The 27,202-nt window shown below is 35.8% G+C and overlaps 1 pseudogene; it reads right to left on the reverse strand.

The window, feature by feature from the left end:
- Window positions 1–3,674: 3,674 nt before the first annotated feature.
- LOC125824391 (histone-lysine N-methyltransferase ASHH1-like) overlaps window positions 3,675–27,202 on the reverse strand; it is a 50,183-nt pseudogene continuing 26,655 nt past the window's right edge.

Consider the following 27,202-nt stretch of genomic DNA (forward strand, 5'->3'; position numbering starts at 1 on the left):
GACGCGAAGGGAGAGACTGAGAGCCCTCAGAGAAGCTCAAGAACTTCTTCAAACCCCTGACGATGATAGTCATAAGGCTAATAACGAAGATATTTATGATGTATCTTCTCAAAGTTTTTTATAATTTTGAATCAAAATTGAAAGGATCTTTGATGAACTTGAAGAAGTATTTTGAATTTCAAATTTTTTGATAATTTTGAATCAAAATTGAAAGGATCTTCGATGAATCGGGAAAAGAATGATGAACTGGGAGAAGATTTTTGAATGTCAAAATTTTCGTCAATTTTGAATCAAAATCAAAAAGATCTTCGATGAACTGGGAGATTCACAAAAGAAATTATTTGTCCAACAACTATTCCATCACTTTTGTATTGTTTATAACTCACTCGCTTTCCAGACTCCTGAACGTCTCAACAAAATAGAGATATTCATCATGTATCAACTGCTGTTTTTGACTTTTTTTAAAAAAATTGTTACGATCTAGGAGAGATTTGAGAGAACAAAATTTGATTTTTTTGAAGTTGTTACGATTTGGTGGAGATTGACATTAACTTGATTTACGTGATTTGGGGAAATCAATCACATTTAGTTCAACATTTCCTTTCCTTTTAAATCGTAGCTGATTTTTTTAATGTATTAAATATATTGTATCCGGCTTATGTATCCAAATGAAACTAATTTTAGGGATTTTTTGTAAATTGAAAAAAAGTAGGGATAGAAATATGTAATTTGCTCCTTACACTATGGAATTCCTAATTTTTTTACATAATAATTTGATAAACAAAGTTATAGATGTAGAAAGGAATACTAAGTTGTTTGGCTCAAAATCATAATTATAATAACTTATTATACCTTTTATATGATATAGTTAATATTATAATTATTATATGAATTTTTTTCTCAACTCTAACTATACCCTTAACATAATGTAGGATATATTAGTTTCTAGGCTTTTGGTAGTTCTTTTAATATTTGCAAATGAAAATGTGTAAACAGAGATTCTAGAAATTGCATTTCGACTATGAACAAGTATTCTAAAAATAACATTTTGACAAATATGAAATGTAATAATAATTGAATAGATGATAGTGAACTAGTCAAGAGCACACTAACTCATATTCAACGAAGTATGTACGTAATGTAATAATTTAATTTTAAAAATCCCGAAAGTTGAAAGAAAGATTATTATCTACTAAATTGTTTCGTTCAAAAATAAAAATTATAATTTGAAATTATTTTTGCCATCTATATGAGATAGATAATAGTTTGATCGTAATATAAATTTTATTTTAATTTCAACTATATTCTCAATTGAATACAATATGTATTTAATTTCAAATTTTATATCGAAATAATTCACTTAATCCCTCCAACCAAATGACTCATAGAGATAGGAAGAAACATTTTGATTTTCAAAAGTTTTTAATTGTTTCTTTAATATTTGTAAATGAAACCGTATGAATGAACATTCTAGAAATTATTTTTTTACAAATTATGATATGTAAAATAATAGTTTGATGAATAATGGTGCACTAACCATGAGAACACTAACTCCTATTAGATCATAATTTTACTTATTTGTACTATCCATAATACAACAACAATAACATACCACTATAATCTCGCAAGTTAAGAATTTGGTTAAGGGAGGATAAATGATACTTTCTGTCCCAAAAAATATGACACATTTCTATATTAAGTAATAATTAAATTATAAAATGTCTATTTTACCCTTAATGAAATGATTTACAGTCACACAAATTTCTATAATTTATTTTGAACCACAAGTTTTAAAAGTCTTCATTTCTTTCTTAAACTCTGAGTCGAGTCAAACTACCTCACATAAAATGGAACGGAGGGAGTAATAAATATCCAAGTTAAGAAGGTTAATTAAGATTTAAGATAAACTTTATAAATTTTCATGTCCCTGTCAATATTTACACTTTTAATTTATTTTTTTAAAAATGAAATCGTAAATGTGGAAAAGGAAGACTAGATCGTAAATGCCAATATTTACACTTTTAATCAATATTAGTCACATTCCATTGAAATAAATCCTCGATGTTTTAGCTCCCTTTTTTCATCAACATATTTTTTCATTTCTTTCCTTACTCAATGACTATGTAGAATTTTACCATTAGGTGTCATTCAGGAAAGAAAATGATGCGGCAGATGCATTAAGAAGGAAATCCATGGGCTATTTGGCTCATATAGCTCCTGCAAAGAGACGGCCTAAGATATGCATAAACTTGAGGATATAAGTATCAAATTTAATATGAGAAACTCAAAGACATTGTTGGCTTATGTTCAGGCCAAGTTTCTAACTTCGTTTCTAGTTGCTTGGCTTGTCAGCAGGTTTAAGCTATCAACAACCCATAGGACTGCTACAACACTTTCAGTTTCCAAAGGTGAAATGAGAAATCTTTTCTACAGATTTTATGACCAGGCTACCACGAACCCTCAGAGGTTATGACTCTGTGTGTAGAAACCGGATACCCAGTACACTTTTATCGGTCAAAACCGGATACAATGGAGAAAATCTGCAGAAATTATACATGAATTAAATTTTCCGACTTCATGAGGTTCCAGTGTCCATCATATCTGACAGAGGATGACTGTTTACTGCACACTTTTGGAAATCTTTTCAATACATGAGTGGATCTTAGTTCCATATTTCATCCGGAGACAGACGGACAATCTGAGCATACTTATTAGATGACATGTTAAGAGTTTGCATTCTTGATTTCGGATGTTTATGTACCATTAGCAAAATTTACCTACGACTATGACTTTGAGTCAAGCATTCAGATGGCTCAATATGAAGTCTTGTATGATAGGCAATGTCATTCTTTCATCAGACAGTTTGAAGTTGGTGTGGCAAATGTATTGGCTCAATATGAAGTCTTGTATGATAGGCAATGTCATTCTTTCATTAGACTTGGTACAGGAAGCTCTGGACAAGGTCTAGCCAATCAGATAGAGGATGCTCACAGTTCAAATAAGATAAAAGACTTATGCGGATAAGTAAAGAAAAAACTTAGGGGTCGTTTGGTACAAAAATTAATAACGCAGTGGTTAGTAATGCATGAATTAGTAATGCAGGGATTAGCAATGGAGGGTTTATTTTATATCAAGTGTTTGGTTCATTGTTTCCCACCAAATCTTGTGTTCTGATTAAAACTCTACAAAAAGCTTCTTTTATCTTTTATTTGAACTGTGAGCATCCTCAAGTTTAGCTCTTTGCTAACATCCTTTTAATTTAGAACTCTAAGAGTAGCGAAGTTAATCATTTTTATTAGTGTCATGAGTAGTATTCATTTTCTCTAAACTACCAATAAGAATTGCTTGGAACACTAGCTCCTAAGCGCTGGTCATGATCCTAAATTGGGTTGTGACATGAGAATACAAGGAAATAAATTTGTGTAAATGAGAATTCCACCAAGTGAAGGGTATATTAGCTCTACTGATAATTCAGAAGCAACAAAAAATCTGCAAAATAAATGGAGACAATAAATATAAGCAAAAGTTCACATTAAAAGCAAAAAGGTAGTTATCACAAAATCCCATAGGACAAACAAAATCAAATTTATAATGGTTCAACATCTATTTCTCATCTTCCTCAGCTTCATCAACTAGATATAATTGTTGCATTCTATGACTGTTGAAGGAAGTGACTATTCAATAGATTCACCTTCTTCCATATCTTCATCTTTATCATCACTAGTATTAGTCACATCCGCTTGAAGTAAAGCCTGACGTTTTTGTTCCTTCTTTACATCAACATATTTCTTCATTTCTTCCCTTACAGCATCCGGGCATTGTTCACACCGTGAGACGTCCCTGCAAGTACCAATAAGGTGTTGTTTGTGAAAGATTCCGCCATTAGTAACTTTTTACAAAAGTTACACTCAACTGTGGCCTTATTGGTCTCGCTTGCTCTTTTCCCATATTTCCAACCAGGGTCAGCAGTTTTTAATCGCTGTTAAGATCAAAGAAACATAATCAACAAGATAAACAAAGTAATTGAAGTAACAAGTAGTAGTAAAAATGAAGAATAAGATACTATGCAAGTACTACTAAATGAACAGAAGATGAGAAGGTGAGAATAACACACGACTACCTACTATCCACACATCAACCAAATATTTGCAAAGAAAGATCACTGATCAATTTCAACCTTCGAAGTACTTGTTAAGAAACTTTGGCATATATTTGGACTTGAACCACTACTCTAAATACTCAAGGTAATACTCCCTTCGTATCCATTTATAGACTTGTGACTAGTCTTAGACTTCACTTTTGCATTTGGAGATGGTCTTTTGCATTTGGAGATGGACTTAGTATTATTGTGTTGCGAATGGCTATTGATAAAGATATTACTTGTTTGGTTGATATTGATTGGTTCTATTGTTGATTCTGAGACGGGGGAAATTTTTGGATAGCCCTAAAGTGGAGGAAATCTGTCCGATTTTCTATTAATCATCAATAAGCATTGCTTTGAACACTAGCTCCTAAGCACTGGTCGTGGTCCAATATTGGATCGTGACATGAGAATACAAGGAATAAAAGTAACGAGATATTTGACCTTCAGCTTGGGTTTGCGTTGAGACTTCTTGGTTGTGCTATTAGTTGGTTCCAACTTGAACGTAGACCCCTCACCGTCATTCAACATCTTTGTGTGCTCATTTCCTCCACTAGTTCCAGAGATCACTGGAGTAGATTCATCATCTGTTGAGTCATAAACTGGAAGATCATCCACGATATATCTGCAGTAAGAAAGCCCGATTGAAATAAATATCCAAGAATTAGAAGGATATGAGTCTTAAGATTTGTACAAACTACAAAAAACAAAGTTGAGCATTACCTGTCATCCCCATCTTCCCAGACATGGTTGTACTCCTGACCAAAGATAAAAAATGGAACAAAAGAATAAGCTATGAGACTGACATATTCATATCGAATTTACAAGCATATACCAACAGTCAGCTCTTTCCTCCCCTTTCTTTGTTATGTTTACCAATATGAGCACATCTACCACACTCTTTCTAATAAATTTCATTTGAATTACTAACTTCTACTATTTACGTTAGTTGGGATTATCGTTCCTCTTCAGACAATCTCAAATGAACTGTGAAATCTATGTCCAGTGTCATAATTAAAAACCCCTTAAGATTGTGTATCACTGTCTTAGGATTAGAACAGAGTGCTCTCATCCTGAAAGACAGTGACAATCGGTTTACATACTAATTCAAAACACTTCAACAGTGAGGCTTATCAATATCAACGAGAAACAAAATATATTGTCCCGTTGATCAACTATGTTTTAAATGAAAAAAGAGAAGAAGACATTTACTACAAAGACATCAATTGTTGTGCTCTAAATTCAAACATAATAAGCAATAAGCATTTATCTTTTTCTTTTTATCAGAGCAACAAGATTTATCCTGAACGACTTTCATTTTCAGCTTCAAATGCAGCACACTGAGTTTGACAAGGATACACCATACTATAACATGTGACTTGCAGATTGTAGTATGTGATTAGCAAATTCAATCTATATGCATAAATCATTACTCTGTTTGTTGTCTAAAATCTGGGAAGAAGGAGCATGTGATATGATGCTACAAAGGGTATTCCAGATATAACAATTCATAAGAAACTTAAGTTACCCGGAATTGTCGAGACTTGGCACCCAAAAATAAGGAACAGTTTGCAGCTCCACACAGACAATGAACATTTGCACCCCCGTAGTACCACTCAAAATTATATTCATATGTCAGCTCCATTCCAACAGATATATCTTGCTTCGCAAATATACCTACCCTTGTTTCCCCCGACACTATCCATTTACTTGTTTCACAATTTGGACTGCTGTGAAATTCAGGAAGACACAGTATCAGTGCTATCAATAAACACCAATTAACCATAACAATATGTCACTGCCTGACCAAGATATGTATCGTATTTCTCTTTTCCTCAATTTGACAACCGGAGTTCCAGCACTTACCATGAATGATTTATGAATCTTGCAAAACATCCCTTCCGGGTGGAGTCAATGAAACCATTACCATCCACAGAAATTATGTACACGTCCTTGAGGTCTGCACAAATCATATGAAATTATAGCAGTGATCTGTTTATGTATTACCAACCATCTCTAATGTTGATAACTTATCATGAGATTCATAAGCCTGGGATCTTTTCTTTACTTCTTCAAATGATATCACTTCTCCACAGCATTCAATGATGAACTGTCCAGCCATAAATACAGTTACTGCACAAAGGCCTCTAAGATATTCGACAGAAACCTCGAATTTGATAGGCTCAGTTCTGGAATATTTTCTTCACCTGATGATCAAAAAAAGAAAACTCTTTTTATATATACCGAAATTGTGCTATACAAACTAATGGCCAAAAAGAATTTAAATAGGGAGTTGCTTCAGCAGAATTACCTTTATATTATCATCAGCTAAAAGACCCCAACCACACCCTTTAGTCCTGAACAACTTAGTTTTTGCATATTCACATTTCTGGAATCTCTGTGGACAGCAAGAAAATACTTCAAAACAATCCAAATGACACTCATTGTCTTTTTTCAAATACGGCACTGAGTAGAATCTCCTATTCGTTATTGAAGCAGTCAATCACATATAGGGAACTACAAACTCCTCCAAACACTAGATGAAAGGATAAATTTAAGTGAAGAAAGATTCTCAACACGAAAAGAACTAAATAACAAGCAGCAATTATTTTTAATTTCATTTTTTTGTTTATAAAGGAATAACTAGGAGCAATTATGTCATACAACAACTGCTTGGAACAAAGCGAGTTCAATGAAACAGAGATTTCCAGTTCCTCAGAATATATGATAGATAAACCACTAATTCTGAAGCAGCATTTAATCACACCCCAATGAAATAGGAAACCTTCTGTACAAATATAAAGATCATAGTTGCATTTTCTCACAAAATATCAGTCAAACCCAAATATCACACCTTCTCGGAAAACCTTCTAGACGCAACCAAATTTATTAAGCAAATGAATCACCATTTACAGTTATAGAGAGCACATGACCTCCCTGGGGTATCACTTTTGCAACGATGACACACTTTGTTGATCGGCCATAGAATCAAATTTTATAGAGCTCGGCTTCCTCATATCACATAAATCTCTAGATGTTCACTGGTTGGTGGTTTGCAACATACGATGGAGCTCCTTTATAGGAGTATAGTCTACACAAAATAAGGAAGATTTCCTAGTCACAAGGATGCCTAATTGTACTTATAATACAACCATTAAAAGTATTATTTTTTATAACCGTGGCATTTGGGCCACTTGCGCAGACCTAGACTAATTCCATGGGGTACCTACTACCTCTCACTTCCATAAATACCGGATAACACGGTCAATCAAAGGCTCTTAGATATCCAGACTATGCCCAATAAGACTTAGCAAGAGTAGTATCAATACAAACCACACGTACTTATAGGCATCATCGGTTAACCCGGCGCCCACCGCATACTATAAGAATTTAATTAGCATGATCATGCAATAAAAACCACTCGTTCCTCCACCTCTACTCTCTCTCGAATACCTCAGAATTACACTAGCACCCTTACTACTACTTCCGTTTTAGTCAACTCACCTTACTAGGTTCTTAGTCATGGCCTAACCATTCTAACCCATAGAAGAGTTCACAATTACAACTACCAACATTTCCTTGAACCATTAATCCCACACAACAGACCCTTGCCTTCTCTTCATCTTACCCAATCCTTGCCACTTAACGCCTCTTATCAAGGCTTCCTAACCTTAAACCATGAATCCCTTGCAACAACCGGACAACTTTCCTCTCAATATTAACAACTCTTGAACCCTTGGCTCTCCCCGGATCATTCAACAACGAGATACATAACGAATTAAATCAATATAGTAGAACAAACAAATATAGGTCATCACCTTCTTTTAACCCTTCAGGAGCAATACAACATCAATTATCACTTAAGAACAACGTACAACTTCACAATTAATAGATATGTAATTATGTCAAGTCATTGGCCCTCTCATGGAACCCAAACCCAAACTATTAGCATACCGAAACGTGGTACCCGATCCAATGTTTATGCCGGAACTTGACAACCGATCCAAGTTAGTGTGTCGGAACGCAACACCCGATCCACTCAACGAGCCACAATCACAATCACAAGTATATTCTCAAAATTATACAATCAAGTCATGATTCATGGCGTTCATCATTCACCTATCTCATTTACTACTAGTGTGATCAATAATTGCAACATTCACATACATACAGGTATTATAATGAAGCAAGAGCAAACATATATCACACAATCATGAAATCACAACCATCACCTACCCCTAGTTCATCGTCTTAGGCTTCTTCCTAGGATTTAATTATCTCTTATTCGGTGCACGAGGTCCTACGCATAAATCCTACCATTGATTTACATTATATTACACAGTGAGCATAAATTTATAACTACTCAATTAATAAACCTAGCCTACCTGGGCGCCAAGCAGCTGCCCAGAGTTTTTGGCTTCGATTCTTGTTTCCGTACTTCGTGAGAGTGATCTTGATCGGAAATCCGCAATCCACTGCTCTCATTACTCTATGAATCTCCTTCTCCATCCTTCCCAAGCTTAGAGCAACTTTTTGGGGGTTTCTAGGGTGGTTTACGTCTAAATTAGGTATTTTAGGATGAAGGAGGAAATAAGATTTCACGTTATTTACATTCTGTCTCGCCTATCCCGCTCTGGCGCCAGCTTACCCCGCTGTGGCGCTGCTTCCCTAGCGGCATCTGGCCCGCCCTAGCAGGACAGTGGCCTAGTATTTTTCTAAAATTTGTTTTTCCTAAATAATGACGGTTCGGGTCATTACAGAACTAGAGCACATTTGGAATGAACAATTACATCATACACAAACAATAAGGTTTAGATCTAAACTCTTCAAACTTTTTCCGTTTTACCCTAGGGAAATGTCACCGAGACTTCCAAGACTAGAACAGAAAAATAATCTTTAAACTAAGAAAAAATGTTAAATAAAGAAAACAAGATAAGTTCATAGATCTAACTCTTCAATATGTATCTAGATATATCAAATGCAAAAATGAGTGTATTTTCAAAATCCAAAATCAAAAAAGTAAAATCGTACCAAAATTGGCTTCCGAAACTCCCTCGTGCAGCGCATCTGATTTTGATTTTGCTTTTTGCTTTCTCGAGCTTTTCTTCTCGATCTTCGCTTTTTCGTTATACATTGTTATTCTTTTTTACCGTATGCTTAAAAGGCTAGAAGGCGCAGTGGAGTTTGTTTAGGAATAACTTTTTTCAAGAGGTGAACTTCGAAAATCAGTTTTACCCTAAAAATTTGGGAAATCAAGTCACTTAGCTGAACTAGAAAACTATAAAGAAAGGGAGGCTAAGGTTTTGAAGTAAGGTCAGTTGGTTAGGGAAAGTTCGGATTATGCTAAGCGATTTCATAATCTAGGGTGTTAGCTGGTTAGGTCAGCTGGTTAAGGAAAGCTCGCTTAGCTGCGATTTCATAATCTAGGGTGTTAGCTGGTTAAGGAAAACTCGCTTAGCCTAACCAACTAACACCCTAGATTATGAAATCGCTTAGCATAACCCGAGCTTTCCTTAACCAGCTGACCTTACTTCATAACCTTAGCCTTCCTTTCTTTATAGTTTTCTAGTTCGACTAAGTTACTTGATTTCCCAAATTTATAGGGTAAAACTGATTTTCAAAGTTCACCTCTCGAAAAAATTTATTCCTAGACAAACTCCACTATGCCTTCTAGCCTTTTAAGCATACGGTAAAAAAGAATAGCAATGAATAACGAAAAAGCAAAGATCGAGAAGAAAAGCTCGAGAAATCCAAAGCAAAATCAACATCAGATGCGCTGCACGAGGGCGTTTTGTAACCCAATTTTGGTACAATTTTACTTTTTTGATTTTGGATTTTGAAAATACACTCGTTTTTGCATTTGATATATCTAGATACATATTGAAGAGTTAGATCTATGAACTTATCTTGTTTTCTTTTTTTTAACATTTTTCTTAGTTTAGAGATTATTTTTCTATTCTAGTCTTGGAAGTCTCGGTGACATTTTCATAGGGTAAAATGGAAAAAGTTTGAAGATTTTAGATCTAAACATTATTGTTTGTGCTTCACAAAAGAGGACAATGACATGTTTTGCACCCTTCCAACACTCAAAGAACTTCAGGATTGTGTATTCTCTCTAGATCTCGATAGTGCTCCTAGACTGGATGGCCTAATGGGTACTTTTATCAAAGTACTTGGAGCATCATTGCATCAGATCTCCATAAAGCTGTTACTACTTTTTTCGCAGGTGATATCCTTCCAAAAAATTCTATACTCATACTTGTCTTGTTCTTATTCCTAAGATTGATCACCCCCAATCTTTTTTTGATTTGAGATCTATCAGTCTGTGTAACATTTTTAGTAAAATTATTTCTAAAATATTGACTAACAAATTGACCTCTATCCTTCATCGAATTATCTCCAGGAATCAAAGTAGCTTGGAATCAAAGTAGCTTTTTTGATAACCAAGAAATTCATCTACGATCCCTCACACTTTGAACCAATCACAGTCTTCTAAACTCGGTGAATAATGGGCCCTCCCCTCTACCCTTCTCCACTCAAATACCGTGCATCTCTTTGCATCTTGTGGGGCTTGAACCTGCGACCTAAGTCACAAATCCTCCACCTTTTGCCACTCGAGCTAGGCCTTGGGAGAAGGAGTCAAAGTAGATTTCTCAAAGGCAGAGCCATTACTGGAAACATTCTTCTTGCCCAAGATATTGGCAAACCTAACAGAGGGGGCAATGTAGTGATGAAACTAGATATGACTAATGCTTATGACAAAGTCTCCTAGACTTACCTCTGCCTTGTTCTTAGGCATCTTGGTTTCTCTGAGCATTGGTTTTACCTTTTCCATAATTTATCTCCAACAACTGGTATTCTATAGTGGTAAATGGAGGTCGTCATGGTTTCTTTAACTCTTCTTAGGGATTGAGGTAAAGAGATCCTCTTCCCCTCTTCCTCTTCATTTTGAGCATTGAATTGTTGTCTCAAATGCTTAACAATCTGCATAATCACACTGCTTACAAGAGTTTTTATATGTGCAATAATAGTCCTAAAATTAATCATTTAACTTATGTTGATAACACCATTATTTTTTGCGATGGTAGCAAGAGATCTATCAAACTAATCACTGACATTGTGGACATCATCTTCTGAGTGCTACCAACCCTCCTAAAGGTACCCTTGAGCTCATTGTAAAAAATATTTTGGTCTGGAAATGATTCTGGGGGAAAGCATCACTGGATTGCATGGGATAATTTGAGCTACCCCTTTGAATAAGGTGGTGTTAATTTTAGGAAAATTCCAGATGTTTGTATGGACTTCAAGGCTAAGCTATGGTGGAACCTAAGAACCTCTTCTTCTCTTTGGGGAGATTACATGAAGGCTATGTACCTCGAGAATCAACACCCTATAAAGACTCAATGGTCCTCTAGAAACTCTTAAAATTGGAAAGTCATCTGTGAAGTTAAGTCATTAGCGGAGCAACATATTTACTAGAAGGTTGGAAGGGGAGATGTTGATTTTTGGTTTGATAAATGGTCAGCTCTAGGACCCTTGCACTTGCTCTACCCTAACAATGAAGGGCATATCTCTATCAAGCTAAATATTGTTCTTACTAGTAATGGTGAATGGATCTGGAATTCGCTCCAAGTAGAGCTCCCGAATTATCTAAAGAACTGTAACATCTCGCACCTAGAAATGACTATAAAGAGTTTAAAATATGAAAATATTTATTTTTGGAAAAAATAAGGAAATCTGGAATTTTTGTCTAAGTTAAGAAAGTGAGTTTTGGCCATTTCAAACGGCCATAACTCCTAGCTCGGGATGAGTTAGGAGAAGCTCTTGATATGGTTGGAAATCCCTTGGATAGATCTTTCCAACGCTGCCAAGTTTGCACAATTTTGACAACGTATGAGTGAGTTATACCTTTCGGAAGTTGGGCTGTTTGATTGAGGAAAGTCCAAATCCGGATTTAAGGAAGGGCAAACTAGTCTTTTCTCTATAATTAATTTCCTAATTCATTTTTAGGGGTTTATTGGGGTAAAAAACAGAACTTAATTCAGTTTTGAAAAATTAGAATACACTTAGGGCTTGGAGAAAAGAGAAAAGAAGAAAGAAAGGGAGAAAAGCCAAGATTTCGCCAAGAACGTCAAGCGTTTGGAGTGGAATTCGTCGGGGGTGATCCCTATTAAGGTATGTGAGATATTTTAGTGATGGGTTAGTTCACCCACACACCAACTTGTTTCAATTCAGCGATTTTGGGTTGTTTACATGTTAAAAAGTGAAGTTCTTGAAGAACATTGTTGAATTCTTGTTGGTTGATTGTTGAATGCCAAGTGTTGATTTGATTCGTGTTTCTGGGTTGTTTTTCGAGTTAAATCTATTGGGTATTTAGGGCACTAATGACCCTAAGTGTTTGGGGAAATAACTAGGGAATATTGGAGGGTTTAGAGATGAAAAACGAAGGAGAAAAGTCGGAGTTTTCTGGGCAAGGGCTTGGGGGCGCCGCGCCTCTCAGAGCGCCCCACTTCAGAGTCTGAAGTTTGGGCTCTGGGGCGACGCGCCATCCAGAGCGCTACAACTTCAGCTCTGAAGTTTGTGCTCTGACGCCCCACGCCTCTCAGAGCGCCAAGGACACCAGTGCACCCCATCCCTCCCCCATCTTTTCATACTAGTTCCTAAGTGATGTACCTATGTTTCCTAGTTGATTCTAACACTCTAAGGTACATCTAAAAATCATTAAATCATCCATAAACATGAGATCATGAACCTTGAATCCATAATCCAATTCAAGGAAAGTTAAGATCAAAGTCAAAGAAGTTAAGAGTGAGGTCTAGTAGTTAAGAAGAAAGTCAAAGCAAAGTTTCTTAAAGTTTTCAATAGTCTTTAACAATGTTCTAACTTCGTTTTAAGACTCAAGTTTTTAAGTTAAGCAAGGAGTAAAGAGTTGAGTTCATTTCTCAAAAGTTATAAGAGTTTATAAATGTTTTTACACATTTGAGCAAGACAAAGGAACATCGATTCCAAGAGAGCTTTTAAGCTAAGTTTTGAGTAATTATATTAATTCAAAGAAAGAGTTTTATTTTTACAAACATATGAGCTAAGTATATTTTGGGAGTAGTATTGAGCACCGATATGGGGATGCGAGTTCATATTAACTCAAGTCTCTATAAACCATGTAGTCATCATGGGTAGTAAATGATCATACTTTTTAGATGACTCCTTAAGATGCTTTTAGCATAGACTAGTGGATCCACTAAGTTAAGCGTTCTATATGACGACAAAGTATAGAACAGTTCTGGCAGCGTGGGCAAGACGTTGTATCACCACTTAGGCTCATAGTGGTGGTTGTCGGTTAGAGAATCTCCCACAAAAGTTATATTACTTTTATATATAAGTAAAGTTGAGTTTGTTATTGCTTTATCTTTAACGAACTAAGTTGTTTATACTGTTTTACAAGCTTTATATATATATATATATATATATATATATATATATATATATTGCATGTGTCTTATTGCTTTATATTGAGTTCAGTTATTCATGAGTTGTACAGAGCCAAGGTAACTGTTCCTTCTTACTCTTTTCAAGCTTAAGTTATTGTTTAGCATTCCAACTCGCATACTCGTACATTTAATGTACTGATATCAGTTGGCCTGCATCGTCTTATAATGCAGACGCAGGTAACCAGGGTCAGCATCAAGCGCCTCGTTGATCCAGTTGAACACTCAGAGTCAGTGGTGAGCCTCTTTGCGTTCCGAAGGACTCTTTTATTTGCTTTTAGTCTTTCATTATTAGGATGTTGTGGGGTCTGTCCCAACATCCATCTTAGTATTATAGAGGCTTCGTAGGCAGTCAGGCAATAGTTATGAGTCTCTCATCTATGTAATTGCAGATACTTTGTTTTGAGACAGAAGTTGCCAATTTGGCTAAGATGTTATCATTTAAACTATTACATGAGTTTATTTTGTTGAGTTAAGTCTTCCGCTGAGTTAAGTAAGCCAGGCCAAGGGTTCGCTTGGGGCTAGCAATGGTCTCCGAGTGCCGGCCACATCCAGGGTGTAGGCACGGGGAGTGACAAACTTGGTATCAAAGCCCAGAGTTCAAGAGTCCTAGGGAGTCTATGAAGCCATGTCTGTAGAGTCTTATTTATCGGTGTGAAGCGCGCCACATCTATAATTAGGATACTGCAACATTTAGGAACTATCTCACTTCTTTCACATTCATTTCGTGTGATAGAGTTAATCTCTATAAAAGTTTCCTTCTAATTTGTGCTTGCGCGTGTTTCAGATAATCATGTCTCCACTAAGAGCAGTCAGAGGTCGTCCTGCTAGTCGCAATATTGATGAACAAGAGTTACCGAATGCACCTGAAGTGTAACCGCAAGGAGAAGTCACTAATGTTGCGTTTCGTGAGGCTATCCGGATGTTGAGCCAAGCTGTTACTAACCAAGTCGGGCAGCAAAGAGGAGCTCGACAAGAAGAGGCTGACACTTCAAGGATTCATGAGTTCTTGAGGATGAACCCTCCAAGTTTCACTGGTTCGAGAACTGCAGTGGATCCAGAGAACTTCATTGAGGAAATGAAGAAGGTGTTCGATGTAATGCATGTTACTGATACTGTGAGAGTTGAGCTAGTTGCATATCAACTGAAGATTGTTGCTATGACTTGGTTTGATCAGTGGAAAGGGGGTAGAGCTGAGGATGCACCACCTGCGATTTGGGCCTGTTTTGAGAAAGCTTTTTTGGGGCGTTTCTTTCCTCGAGAATTGAAAGAGGCCAAGGTATGTGAGTTCCTCACACTTAAGCAGGAATCTTTAAGTGTTCATGAATATGGGTTGAAGTTCACCCAACTATCCTGTTATGCTCCAAAAATGGTTGCGGGCATGAGGAGTAGAATGAGCTTGTTTGTTGTTGGGTTGTCTCGCCTGTCGAGTAAGGAAGGAAGGGCTGCAATGCTTATTAGGGACATGGACATATCAAGGTTGATAAGGAAGGAAGGGCTGCAATGCTTATTAGGGACATGGACATATCAAGGTTGATATTTTATGTGCAGCAGGTGGAGGAAGAGAAGCTAAGGGACAAGGAAGAATTCAGAAACAAGAAAGCTAAGACAAGAAATGAGTACGGGCTGCAGAAAGGTAATGTGAACCGTTCGTCCTTTCAGCAAAGGCAAAAGAGGCCTGCTCCATCATCTGCTAGTGCACCTGCACCCAGAAACAGAGATGAGTATAATGGCCAGAATTCACAGAACTTCAGAACTAGACCTGCACAGTCTTAAGGTAGTGTGGCACAAAGAGGTAACTGGGCTCCTGCATGTGCTAAGTGTGGCAGAAGGCAAACCCTTGCTTTCGTTGGCAAGGGGTTTTGAACTTGAGACCTCCAATATGGAAGTCCCAAGCCCAAACCACTGGGTTGGTTATAAAAAATATTATTCTTCAATTAGGTTCCTAATTTGACTTTCCTGAACAATATTGGAACTCCACTCCAAGGTTACAACAAATATAGTTGTTACGTTAAACCTTGAAGTTAAGTGCAGTGCAACTGGACACTTTGTCTCGCTTAGGCAGAACTTCAGTACAAGCACCAAGGCAATAATTGCCACTAAAGCTTGTAACTTATCATGCATGAGCTCAACGTCGAAACAGTCACAATAAATAATAAAATTGTTGTTGTCAATACGATATATTAATTGTTATGGAAACTTTGTCAAATAAGAAATAAAAACCTACCAATTCAGTATAGGCACTACACTCGAACTAGAAGCTTAAACTTCATCTTTGCATCTGAATCACAAATTTAAAATGATTTTTTAATTTGACTTTCGCAATACTTCATATTTTTCACTTATTCTAGTTATTTTAATACTATATTCAAAAGAACCGTTGTTTGTCCCTATCATTATTTTCTCTTGCATCATATGTTATACGTAAATAAGTAAATAAAGTGTTATTTATCTAACATCTTAAACTTTTAGATGAGAGCCACCACTATTAAACGTGTTACTTAGATTCTTAACAAAACTTTTGACTTCCAATTCAATTTGACTTTCTATTAATGAAAATAAGCACTTGAATTCTCGAGTTGGAAACATCAAGTTTACCCTAAAGAGCGAAAGACTAAAATTACTTTAAACATTAGCTAAAGCAAATTGTAGGCACATACATGTGTTGCCAAAGACTTATTAAAGGTGCGGTTAAGCTCTAAAGTTGAGCGCCGCATTTTGTTTAGTTGGTACATCGATGCAGTCATCAAGACACTAAGGTGTATACCTTACTACAAATGGTGTGGTCCTTAATAGGCAACACTAGATAAAATTCACTTAAATGTGAAAAACAATTAATTCCTTTGTACATATAGTTAATATTCTTTGATTTTAATTTTTTTTGTTTGCTTCCTTATTAAAATCGTAATATATTTACGCTTAAAGCTCCAATAGACCTCATTACTTCTTGCACAATTGCCTTTGATAACATCACCTTACACACATGTTAGAGTTACAATTCTCTTCCACAATTGTCTCTATTTCCGCAGAGGTGGGAAGCAATACCAGTATGCTACCACTTTTGGTTTTAATTTCTCCAAGAAACTATATATTCAACCTCAAAGTGTTAATCTAGTAATACAAACATCAAATAAAAGCTTTCATTCCATGAGAATGATACATGCAAACATATATGTTGCTCTCAAGAAGTTAAAGTTAGAGGTAGCATTAGTCATTTTCTAACGTGCAGTTGTGCACAAGCGGGAAACAAAAAGCATGTCGTTCTTCATTCTTTCTAAGTTTACATCCTCTTGTGTTAATTATTTCATGTGCTTCCAAGCATCACATGATGTAAAGAAAGTACGACCACTGCATCTTTCTTTCTACTTCTAAGATCTCCTTGAATGGATCTTCTTTTATCTCTCTTTCCCTCGTAATCTTATTGCCGCTTGGAGCAAGTAGCTTAGAAATACAATAGTTCCTCAAGAACACACAGTAAGTCCATGCAACATCACATTTTTAAAATTTTACAACAGGCTTGAGAAATAGTAACAAATAACATGAACTTAGGCGTACCACATTGTTGTCTTTGCCTGAATGCGACATCTATCCAACCTCTTGCGGCATCTGGAAACTCCAAAAACTCAACAAAGTAAAAGGTTTTCATCAGTTTCATATCCAAGCGATCACAAACACAACCAAAAAAAAAAGTAGCCATTAATGGGTGTGCATTCCTATATATCAACTAAAAATAGTCCATTTTGTGCTTCCTGTTCTAGAAATGAAAATGTGACCGACAAATTAATAAAAATTACAAAAAGTTTGAATTCCCTTCAACCAAGAATCTGAACCAACAAAAGAGCTTCAAAAAACAAAATAATTCAAAAGTAAAAATCTCTCATATACAAAATTACCAATGCCTGTAAACCATAAAAAATCTCTTTAAAACTAGGTATATGTCTAGAATTAACCCGCGATCAACAAAACTTTTAGATCAAACTAGAATTAACCCTTGAACAACAAAATAAACAAACAAAAAAAACCTAAACCCATAAAAATCCTTTCTTTTTTTTGCATCAATCAAATTTCTCAAAAGCAGTGAACAACAAAACTTCTTAGATCAAACTAGAATTAACCCTTGAACAACAAAAAGAAATTAAAAAAAAACCCTAAACCCATAAAAATCCTTTATTTTGCATAAATCAAATTTCTCAAAAGCAGTGAACAACAAAACTTTTTAGATCAAACTAGAATTAACCCTTGAAGAACAAAAAAATTTAAAAAAAAAACTAAACCCATAAAAATCTTTCTTTTTTTTTTAGCCTAAATCAAATATTTCAAAAGCAGCTTCATTCAATTAATCCAACATCACAACTGGGCAGAGATAGAAACACCAAAAATCATGAGAAAAAAAATGTAAAATTAAGCATACCTTTGACGCAACGTTTGCAGAAAATAGGTTTCTCCAAAAAACTGAAACGCCATTCATGTCTTCGTATATATACACAAACAAACAAACAGAGATTATCACAATTTGTATTTATTGTGAAGAAAGAAAACAGATTTTCTCAAGGGGTTTAAGCTAGAAGAAAAAAGATGGGTTTTGTTTGAAGTTTTAACGAAGAGATTTTGAATACCTCTACTACGACATTCCATATTTATTTATTTGTTTAATTTTGTTAACTAGTACTCCAATTTTTAAATAATAGATATTCCCTCCTCTTTTTTTTCTAATTGATTTTTCTAAAGTATTTATTCTACTATTACATCATCAATTTTTGCCTTTGTATTTTACTTCTTTAAAATTATCATATTTTCATTTTATAATTTATAACTTATGTAGCAAATTTCCTATGAAAAATATTATTTTCATGAAAAGAAATAGTGGAAAATGTTAACGGAGTATATAAGGCAATAGTGTTGTATAATGAAATAAATAAATAGAATTAGAAATATTTTTATTAAATGATGAAAACTATAAGTAATAATTTAACAGGGGGAAAGGACAAATATACCCCAACTATGACAAATGATACTCCATTTGTTTCTTTTTATATGTCACCTTTTTGGATTGCACTTGCATTAAGAAATTAAGTAATTTTACCCTTCTACCCTTATTTAGTGTTTTCATAAGTCAACTTTTCAATAAATAATGAATATGCTAGATTTCAAAAATTAAAATGCATTTGGATGACTATTTAAATTTTTGAGTTTATTTTTAGAGCCAAATTTTTTCACCAATTGATCCAAAAATTTAAAAAAATTAAAATTTTCCCACCTCAATTTTCCTGTATATTTTTTGTAATTTATAAAATTAAAATGCATTTGGATGGCTATTTGAAAAAATTAAGCTTCAACTTTCAAGATTATTTTAGAATTTTTCTTCATCTTTTATTTTTAATTTGTCTGTTGAGATTTCTTTTTCAAAATCAGATTTTATAGAATAGTGAATGGAGAGAGTAATTAATCAAGTACTGCAATGAATATTAATTAGGAAAACTTACATAAATATACTATGTTAAGAAAATATTTATCATTTATAGCAACAACATTTTTTTTTCACTTGATCACTTTTAATACATTTATAATACAGTTTTAATACATATTACAGAGAACAATTTATAAAACACATATAATACATGTTTTATTGATAGATAATACATTTATCACAGATTTTAATACACTTATAATATAATGTGTCAATTTCATACCAAACAAGCATATTATATTTTAAAACAGTTATAATAAATATATATTGCATACATAATTCACTTAGAATACATATTATTTACCATATATATTATTCCCTACCATTTCAAAATATTATGAAAATCCTTCTTTTTCCTCCAAAACCCCACTCTTCCGGATACATAGCTTCTCATCTCACAAAGGTCATTTCTCTCTTCCTATTTTCAACTCCTTCAATCTTTTCCAATATTCACTCCCTCAATCTCAACAGTTACTTCCTTCATTACAATTTTGAATTTCAATTTTTTTCACACTCCAGTCAATCGATTTCAAATTCTTCAATATGTAGTTTTTCTTCTTCTCAGACTTACAGTTCATCATTTTTTTTTTCATCTTCAAAGTCTTGATACATGTCACGACCCGAATCTACACCCTGGTCGTGGCCGGCTGTCACGCCCCGAGCCTACACCCTGGGCGGGACCGGCACTCGAAGACCATTGATGGCCCCAAATGAACCCTTGGCTTGGCTTACTTAACTTAGCGGAAACTTAACTCAACAGAATAACTTCATGCAATGAAAGTTCATAAAACAACCCAACTGATAAAATCTTTGGCCAAAAAGGCAACTCGAGTATCAAAATAGAATATTTACATATATATATACATAGATGAGAGACTCCAAACTAACTGACTGACTGTCTATAAAGCCTCTAAATTACTGAGATGGATGTTGGGACAGACCCCACAACATCCTAATAAAACAAAACTAAGAGAACAAAATAACCGAGTCCTCCGGAATGCAAAAAGGCTCACCACTGACTCTGAAGTACTCAACTGGATCAACGGCGAACCGGATGCTAGCCCTAGGTACCTGTGTCTGCATCATAATAAGATGCAGGCCAACTGGCATCAGTACATTGAATGTACGAGTATGCGAGCCAGAAAGCTAAACCACAACTTAAGCTTGAAGGGAGTACAGGAGAACACTTACCTTGGCTCTGTTCAACTCATGAATAACTGAACTCGAATGTAAAGCAATAAGACACATGCAATACATATATATAGAGCTTGTAAAATAGTGTAAACAACTTAGTTCGTTAAGATAAAACAATAACAAACTCAACTTTACTTATATAAAAGTAATATAACTTTAGTGGGAGATTCTTTAACCGACAACCACCACTATGAGCCCTAGTGATGATACAACATTTTACCTCACGTTTCCCAAGGACCATCCTATACCTTGCCGTGATATAGGACCTTACTTAACTTAGTGGATCCACTAGCTTAACTTACGTGATCATCTAAAAAGTATGACCCGTTAAATCCCATGTTTGGCTGCATGGTTCTTATGGAGAGTTGAGTTAATATGAACTCGTGTCCCCAATTCGGTGCTCAATACTACTCCCAAAATATACTTTAGCTCATAAGTGTTTTAAACACACCTTTCTTTAGTTTGAGATAATTGCTCAAAGCTTAGCCCAAAGGCTCTCTTGGAAAACAAAGTTCCTTTCTTACTCAAATGTAAAAACATTTATAAACTTCTTTGGGAATTCTTAGTTCCCTAATAACTTTGGAGAAATGAACTCAACTCTATACTCTTTACTCAACTTGAAACTTGAGCCTTAAAATGAAGTTAAAACGTTCAATAAGGACTCTTGAAAAACTTTAAAGACTTGCCTTGACTTACTTCTTAACTTCTAAGCTTGACTCTAACTTCACTTGACTTTGATCCGAACTTTCCTCGAATTGGATTATGAATTCAAGGGTAATGATCTCATGTTTATGGATGAGTTCTTGATGTTTAGACGTACCTTGGAGTTTTGAAAACAACTATAAAACATAGGTACATTACCAAGGAACATGTATGAAAAAGTGGGGAAGGAATGGGAAGGATTGGCGTCCTTGGCGCTCTGAGAGGCGCAGGGTGCCAGCCTTCAGACTTCAGAGGGACCTGCTGGGCGCTCTGCAAGGCGCGCCGCCCCAAGGGGGAAACTTTAGAGCCCCTTTTGGGGTGCGCTGGCTGGCGCGACACCCCAGCCTTTTCCCCAGAAAACCTGACTTTTTTCCTTCATTTTTCCAACTCTAAACCACCTTAACTTCAAAGGTTTCAGCCCCAAACACTTAGACTCATAAAACCCCTCAACATACAATAGATTCAACTCGAAAACACAACCGGAAATATGTACCAAATCAACAAGAAACTGCAACAACACAACCACAAGAATTCCACAAACACAACCACAAACTTCAACAAACACAACCAATCTTTTCTCGGAATTAAACGAGTTTGGCATGTGGGGGAATGAACCAACCCAACACTATGATCTTACATACCATAATAGGGATCACCCCCGACGAAAAACACGACGATCTTGACAAATCCTTGCCTTTTCTTCTTTTTCTCCTCTTCTTTCTCTCTTCTTTCAAAAGCCCTAACTCTCACTTTTAAAAGGGAAAACTGATGTAAAATCAGCTTAGACCCTTGATATACAACCAAAAGAAAAGGTGAGGGAAAAGATCAAACTACCCTTAAAATTTCGGATGAACTTCCCTTACCAACAGCCCAACTTCGAAAAGGCATAAATCACTCATACGAACTCGGAATCAAGTAAACTCGACGGCGTTGGAAAGATCATTCCAAGGGATTTCCAAACATAATTGGAAATACACCTAAATCATCCTGAGCTAGGAGCTATGACTGTTCAAAGTTGACCAAAAACTCAATTCAATTTTTTTTTCCATACTTAACCAAATTTCCAGATTTTGAATTCTTTCCAAAAATGACTATTTCCATAGCTATTTCAAAATGCACGATGTTACACCGGCACTCAAGAACCTTTGCTGGTCCCCAAGCAAACCCTCATCCTGGCTGACTACAAGCGAAAACTAACTTAAGTATGTAAAAGCTTAAAACTAAATAAAATTCAATAAACTCAACTTTTCAAAACTTCAACTCAAATGAACAACTTAGAATAAAATAATATATTCAACTCACCATAAAATAGGCAACTTAAGTCTTTAAAACATTTAATAAAATAAATGAATAATACAGACTTCGCAACTATACTGACCATCTATGCAGCCTCTAACTGATAACGATGGAAGTCGGGACAAGACCCACGACATCCTAACTGAACTGAAAAGTAAATAAAATCCTCTGGAAGCAAGGAGGCTCACCCTAGCTAACTCGAACTCTCAGATGTATCAATGAAGCTCCTGTTGATGATCCTGAACACTTGTGTCTGCATCATGAGAAGATGCAAGCCAAATGGCTCAGTACATGGAATGTACGAGCATGTAAGAGGAATTCTAAAGCATAACATAAGCTTGAAACTTAATAAAAAGGAAACATACTTACCTCTTCTCAAACTTACTCAACTCAAGAAATACTCAAGGATACTCAAAACGACTCAAACTTACTCAACTCAGAAGTACTCAAGTATAAGATATGATACTCGACTTGAAATACTCAACTCATGAATACTTAATTGAACTCATTTCATTATAAAGTAGTTTAAAACAAGTGCAATATAAAGAAAAGGAAAATTGTTTAAAACATGATGTCAACTCATAATTATAAATTCGTAAAAGACATACCATGCTCCCTCTCAAAGTCTACTTGTGCGATGCATGAATGAAGTCTCATACCCCCATTCATACTAAGCAGAACCCCTTGAGAAACCATGCAATTACTGTTGTGGGAGTTTCTCTAACCGACAACTATCACTTAAGAGTTATAGTTGTAACATCCGGCAATTAGAAATAACTATGAAAAAGCTTGAAATTGGAAATAGTCATTTTTTGGAAAAATTTAAAATTTGGAAATTTGGCTAAGTGTGGAAATCAGTAAGTTTTTGGCCAACTTTGAGCAGTCGTACCTCCTAGATCAGGATGAGTTAGGAGTATTTCCAGTTATGATTGTGAAGCTTGTGGAATGATATTTCCAATGCCACCGAGTTTGCTCGATTCCGAGTTTGTATGAGCGAGTTATGGCCATTGAAAGTTGGGCAGTTGGCAGAGAATCCGTCCGGAAATTTAAGGGCATTTTGGTCTTTTCCCTAGCCATTTCTTTTGGGATATATTGTGTGTTAGGCTGAATTTGGATCATTTTTATCCCATTTTAAAAGAGAAAGAGTTAGGGTTCTTGAGTGAAGAAGAGAAGAAGAGAGAAAGAAGAGAAGAAGAAGAGGAGATCAAGGAGTTTCCGTCAAAGATCATCGTGGAAATCGTCGGGGGTGATCCCTACTAGGTATGTGAGTTCTTTGTGTGGGTTTATCCTTTCCCCCACACACCAAGCTCATTTTTATGACTTGAGAAAATATTGGAATTGTTGTTGAAGTTGTTAGTTGTTGTTGATGTTGTTAGTTGTGTTGTTGAAGTTATTGTTGGTTGTGGGACATGATTGGGTTGTGTATTTGAGTTATAATCTATTGTATGTTGAGGGAATTTATGATCCTTAGTGGTTGGGATTGGAACCCTTGAAGTTAGGGTGGTTTAGAGTTGAAGAAAAAAGGGAGAAAAGTCGAGTTTTCTAGGCAAGGGGTCGGCGCGTCGCGCCTGCCAGCGCGCCCCAAAAGGGGCTCTGAGGTTTTCCCCTTGGGCGGCGCGACTCTCAGTACGCCAGCAGTCCCTCTTTGAAGTTTATGGTCTGGCTCTCCGCGCCTCTCAGAGCGCCAAGAGCGCCATGTTTTCCCTTTCTTTCCATGCTTTCTCATGCATGTTCCTAGGTGTTATACCTATGTTCCCTAGTTGTTTCCAACACCCCAAACTGTTTCTAAACATCCCGAACTCATCTAAATACGTGTGATCCTATACCTTGAATCCATAGATCAATTCAAGGCAAGTTAGTATCAAGTTAAAGAGAAGTTAGAGTCAAGTCAAGCAAAGTTAAGAAGTTAGTTCAAGTAAGTTTTCAAAGTTGTTCAAGAGTCTTTATTGAACGTTTTCACTTCATTCTAAGGCTCAAGTTGCAAGTCAAGTAAAGAGTAATGAGTCAAGAGTTCCAAGTTGAGTTCATTCTCAAAGTTATTAGGGAACTATGTATTCCCAAAGAAGTTTTAAAGAAATGTTTTTACATTTAAACAAGGTTGGAAACTGAGATTTCCAAAAGAGCCTTCGGGCTAGTTTTTGAGTAATTATCTCATATCAGCAGGAAGATATATGTTTTAAAAACATAAGAGCCAGTACATTTTTGGGAGTAGTATCGAGCACCGAATTGGGGGAGCGTTCAAAGAACTCACAGCCCCCATAGAACCATGTTAGCCACCATGGGTAGAAAAGGATCATAGTTTTTAGATGAATCATTTTCCAGTTAGACTAGTGGATCAATTAGGCAGTTCAGGTCTTATACCTTTGGCCGGGTATAAGATGCTCTGGCAGCATGAGGTCGATCGTTGTATCATCACTATAGCTCTCATGTGATGGTTGTCGGTTAGAGAAACTCACACAGCAGTTATTGTATTTTCATACACATAAAGTATTGTATTTTTATATACATCAGTTCATTGTATTTCTATATATACATCTCATGCTTATTGTGTCTTTGTACACATGCAGAGTTTATAGCATGTTTTAAGCAGTCTTTCTTTATATCACACTTGTTTTAAATTGCCTTATATTGAAAGAAATCAGTCAGGTTGAGTTGAGTTGAGCCAGGTAAGCTATTTCAGTTTCTTCCAGATCTCCTTCTAGCCTTTGTTGCTTAGTTTCCAGCTCGCATACTCGTACATTCCATGTATTGATGCCAATTGGCCTGCATCTTATAACGATGCAGATACACGTACCCTGGATCAGCATCCTGCACGCCGTTGATCCAGCTGAGCGCTCCAGAGTCCGTGGTGAGCCTCCTTGCATTCCGGAGGACTCAATTATTTTGTGTTCTTAGTTTTGTTCTGTTAGGATGTTGCGGGGTCTGTCCCAACATCCATCTCAGTATTTGTAGAGGCTTCATAGACAGTCAGTCAGTTAGTTTTGAGTCTCTCATCTATGTATATATGTAAATATCCTATTTTGAGATTCGAGTTTGCCCTGGTGGCCAGATTTTTATCAGTTAAGTTGTCTTATGGTTTGTATTGCATGAAGTTATTCTGTTAAGTCAGGTTTCCGCTGAGTTAAGAAAGCCAGGCCAAGGGTTCGCTTGGGGCCAGCAATGGTCTCCGAGTGCCGGTCCCGCCCAGGGTGTAGGCTCGGGCCGTGACAATAGTGATGATACAACACTTTACCTCACCTTGCCAAGGACTATCATATACCTTGCCATCAGTATAGGACCTAACTGAACTTAGTGGATCTACTAGTCTATGTGAAAAGGATTCATCTCAAAAGTATGATCCTTTTCTACCCAAGATGGCTACATGGTTTATGGGGGCTAATAGTTGTATGAACTCTTCCCCATATCGGTTCTCAATACTACTCCCAAAATATACTAGCTCTTTATGTTTTGAAAACATACTCTTTCTGTGATTTGAGATTAGTGCTCAAAGGCTATCTTGGAAATCAAGGTTTTCCTTTCTTGTTTAAATGTGAAAACATTTTAAATCTCTTTGGGAATACTTAGTCCTCATATACATTTGAAGAAATGAACTTCAACTTTTACTCTTTACTGAACTTAAAACTTAAGTCTTAAAACAAAGTTAAAACATTTGTAAAGGACTTCTTAAAATATGGTTCATGCTGAATATGGACGTGAACGACTCGATGCAAGGTTTTCAATAACCATAGATAGATCTTAATACTTGGAACTCAAGAACTTCATTGATACTACTAGTTTCAAGAATGCTCAACTCAGAGGGTTCATGTAGAATTATGAGCATGAACTACTCAACTCAAGGACTCAAAGCTACTTCTCCTCTCAAGATTGATTGACTTATAATGTTCATGAGGAATTATGGGGATGAACAACTTAAATCATAGACTTCATGGGTAATAGGTAATAGTCCCATGATTAGGATTATAATCTTGGAAGGGTTAGGAATTCGATACTCAAGACTTAGAACTTGAAGATACTACTCCTTTCAAAGATACTAAACTGATGGAGTTCATGCGTAAGTTATGGGGATGAACGACTTGACTCAAGGGTCAAAATATCAATAAGGAACTCAGGTATACGACTCTTCTCATTCTCATACTTACTTCTCAAAACTTAACTCAAATCTATGGTGGATATCAAAGGATTAACAATTGAACTCAACGACTTTCTTGAACTCTACTATTAACTCTCTCTTGAATGTGAATTATGAATTCAAGAGTTATGGTTTATGATACGAAGGATCTAGGTGATAGTGTAGACTCATGAATACATTATTCTCACTCTCATACTCACTTGCTCGAGTCTTGAAACAAGTTATTAGAATTTGTAGAAGACTCCTCAAAAAGACAAAAAGGGATTTTTTGAAAAATGTTCGAAAGAATTCTCAAGACTTAACTCTCAACTCTACCTTGAATGTGATTTATGAATTCAAGGTTGTGATTTGTGATAGGAAAGGTCTCATGATTTTTAGGAATGATTTTAGATAGCTAAACATGAAAAACGGTTGAAAAACACTGTCTAGGGAGCAAGTCCGCGACGCGGAGATGATTTAAAATGTTTGCTCGAAATAATTCTTTAAACAGTGGAGTCTGCGACCTCTCTGCGACGCGAAGAGCAAATTTTCACCCTGAAGGAACAGGTCCACGATGCGGACCTGGTACCTGTTCCTTGTCCGACTTTTTCTTCCTCGCTTTCTAACCCCAATTCGCCTAGAATCGAATGGTTTCTTCCCCAATCACTTGGATTCGATTACTTAACATAAGTACACTCTAATCTACTCAATATAGCCCTCAAACACTCACTTACATCTCAAGAAATCATCAAAACCCCAACACAACAAGATTTAGAATGAACTTCAAGAATGAAATTTGCGCTGAAAAT

Source organism: Solanum verrucosum, unplaced genomic scaffold, assembly GCF_900185275.1.
Source record: "Solanum verrucosum unplaced genomic scaffold, falcon-dt-bn FXZP01000022.1, whole genome shotgun sequence".
NCBI lineage: Eukaryota > Viridiplantae > Streptophyta > Magnoliopsida > Solanales > Solanaceae > Solanum > Solanum verrucosum.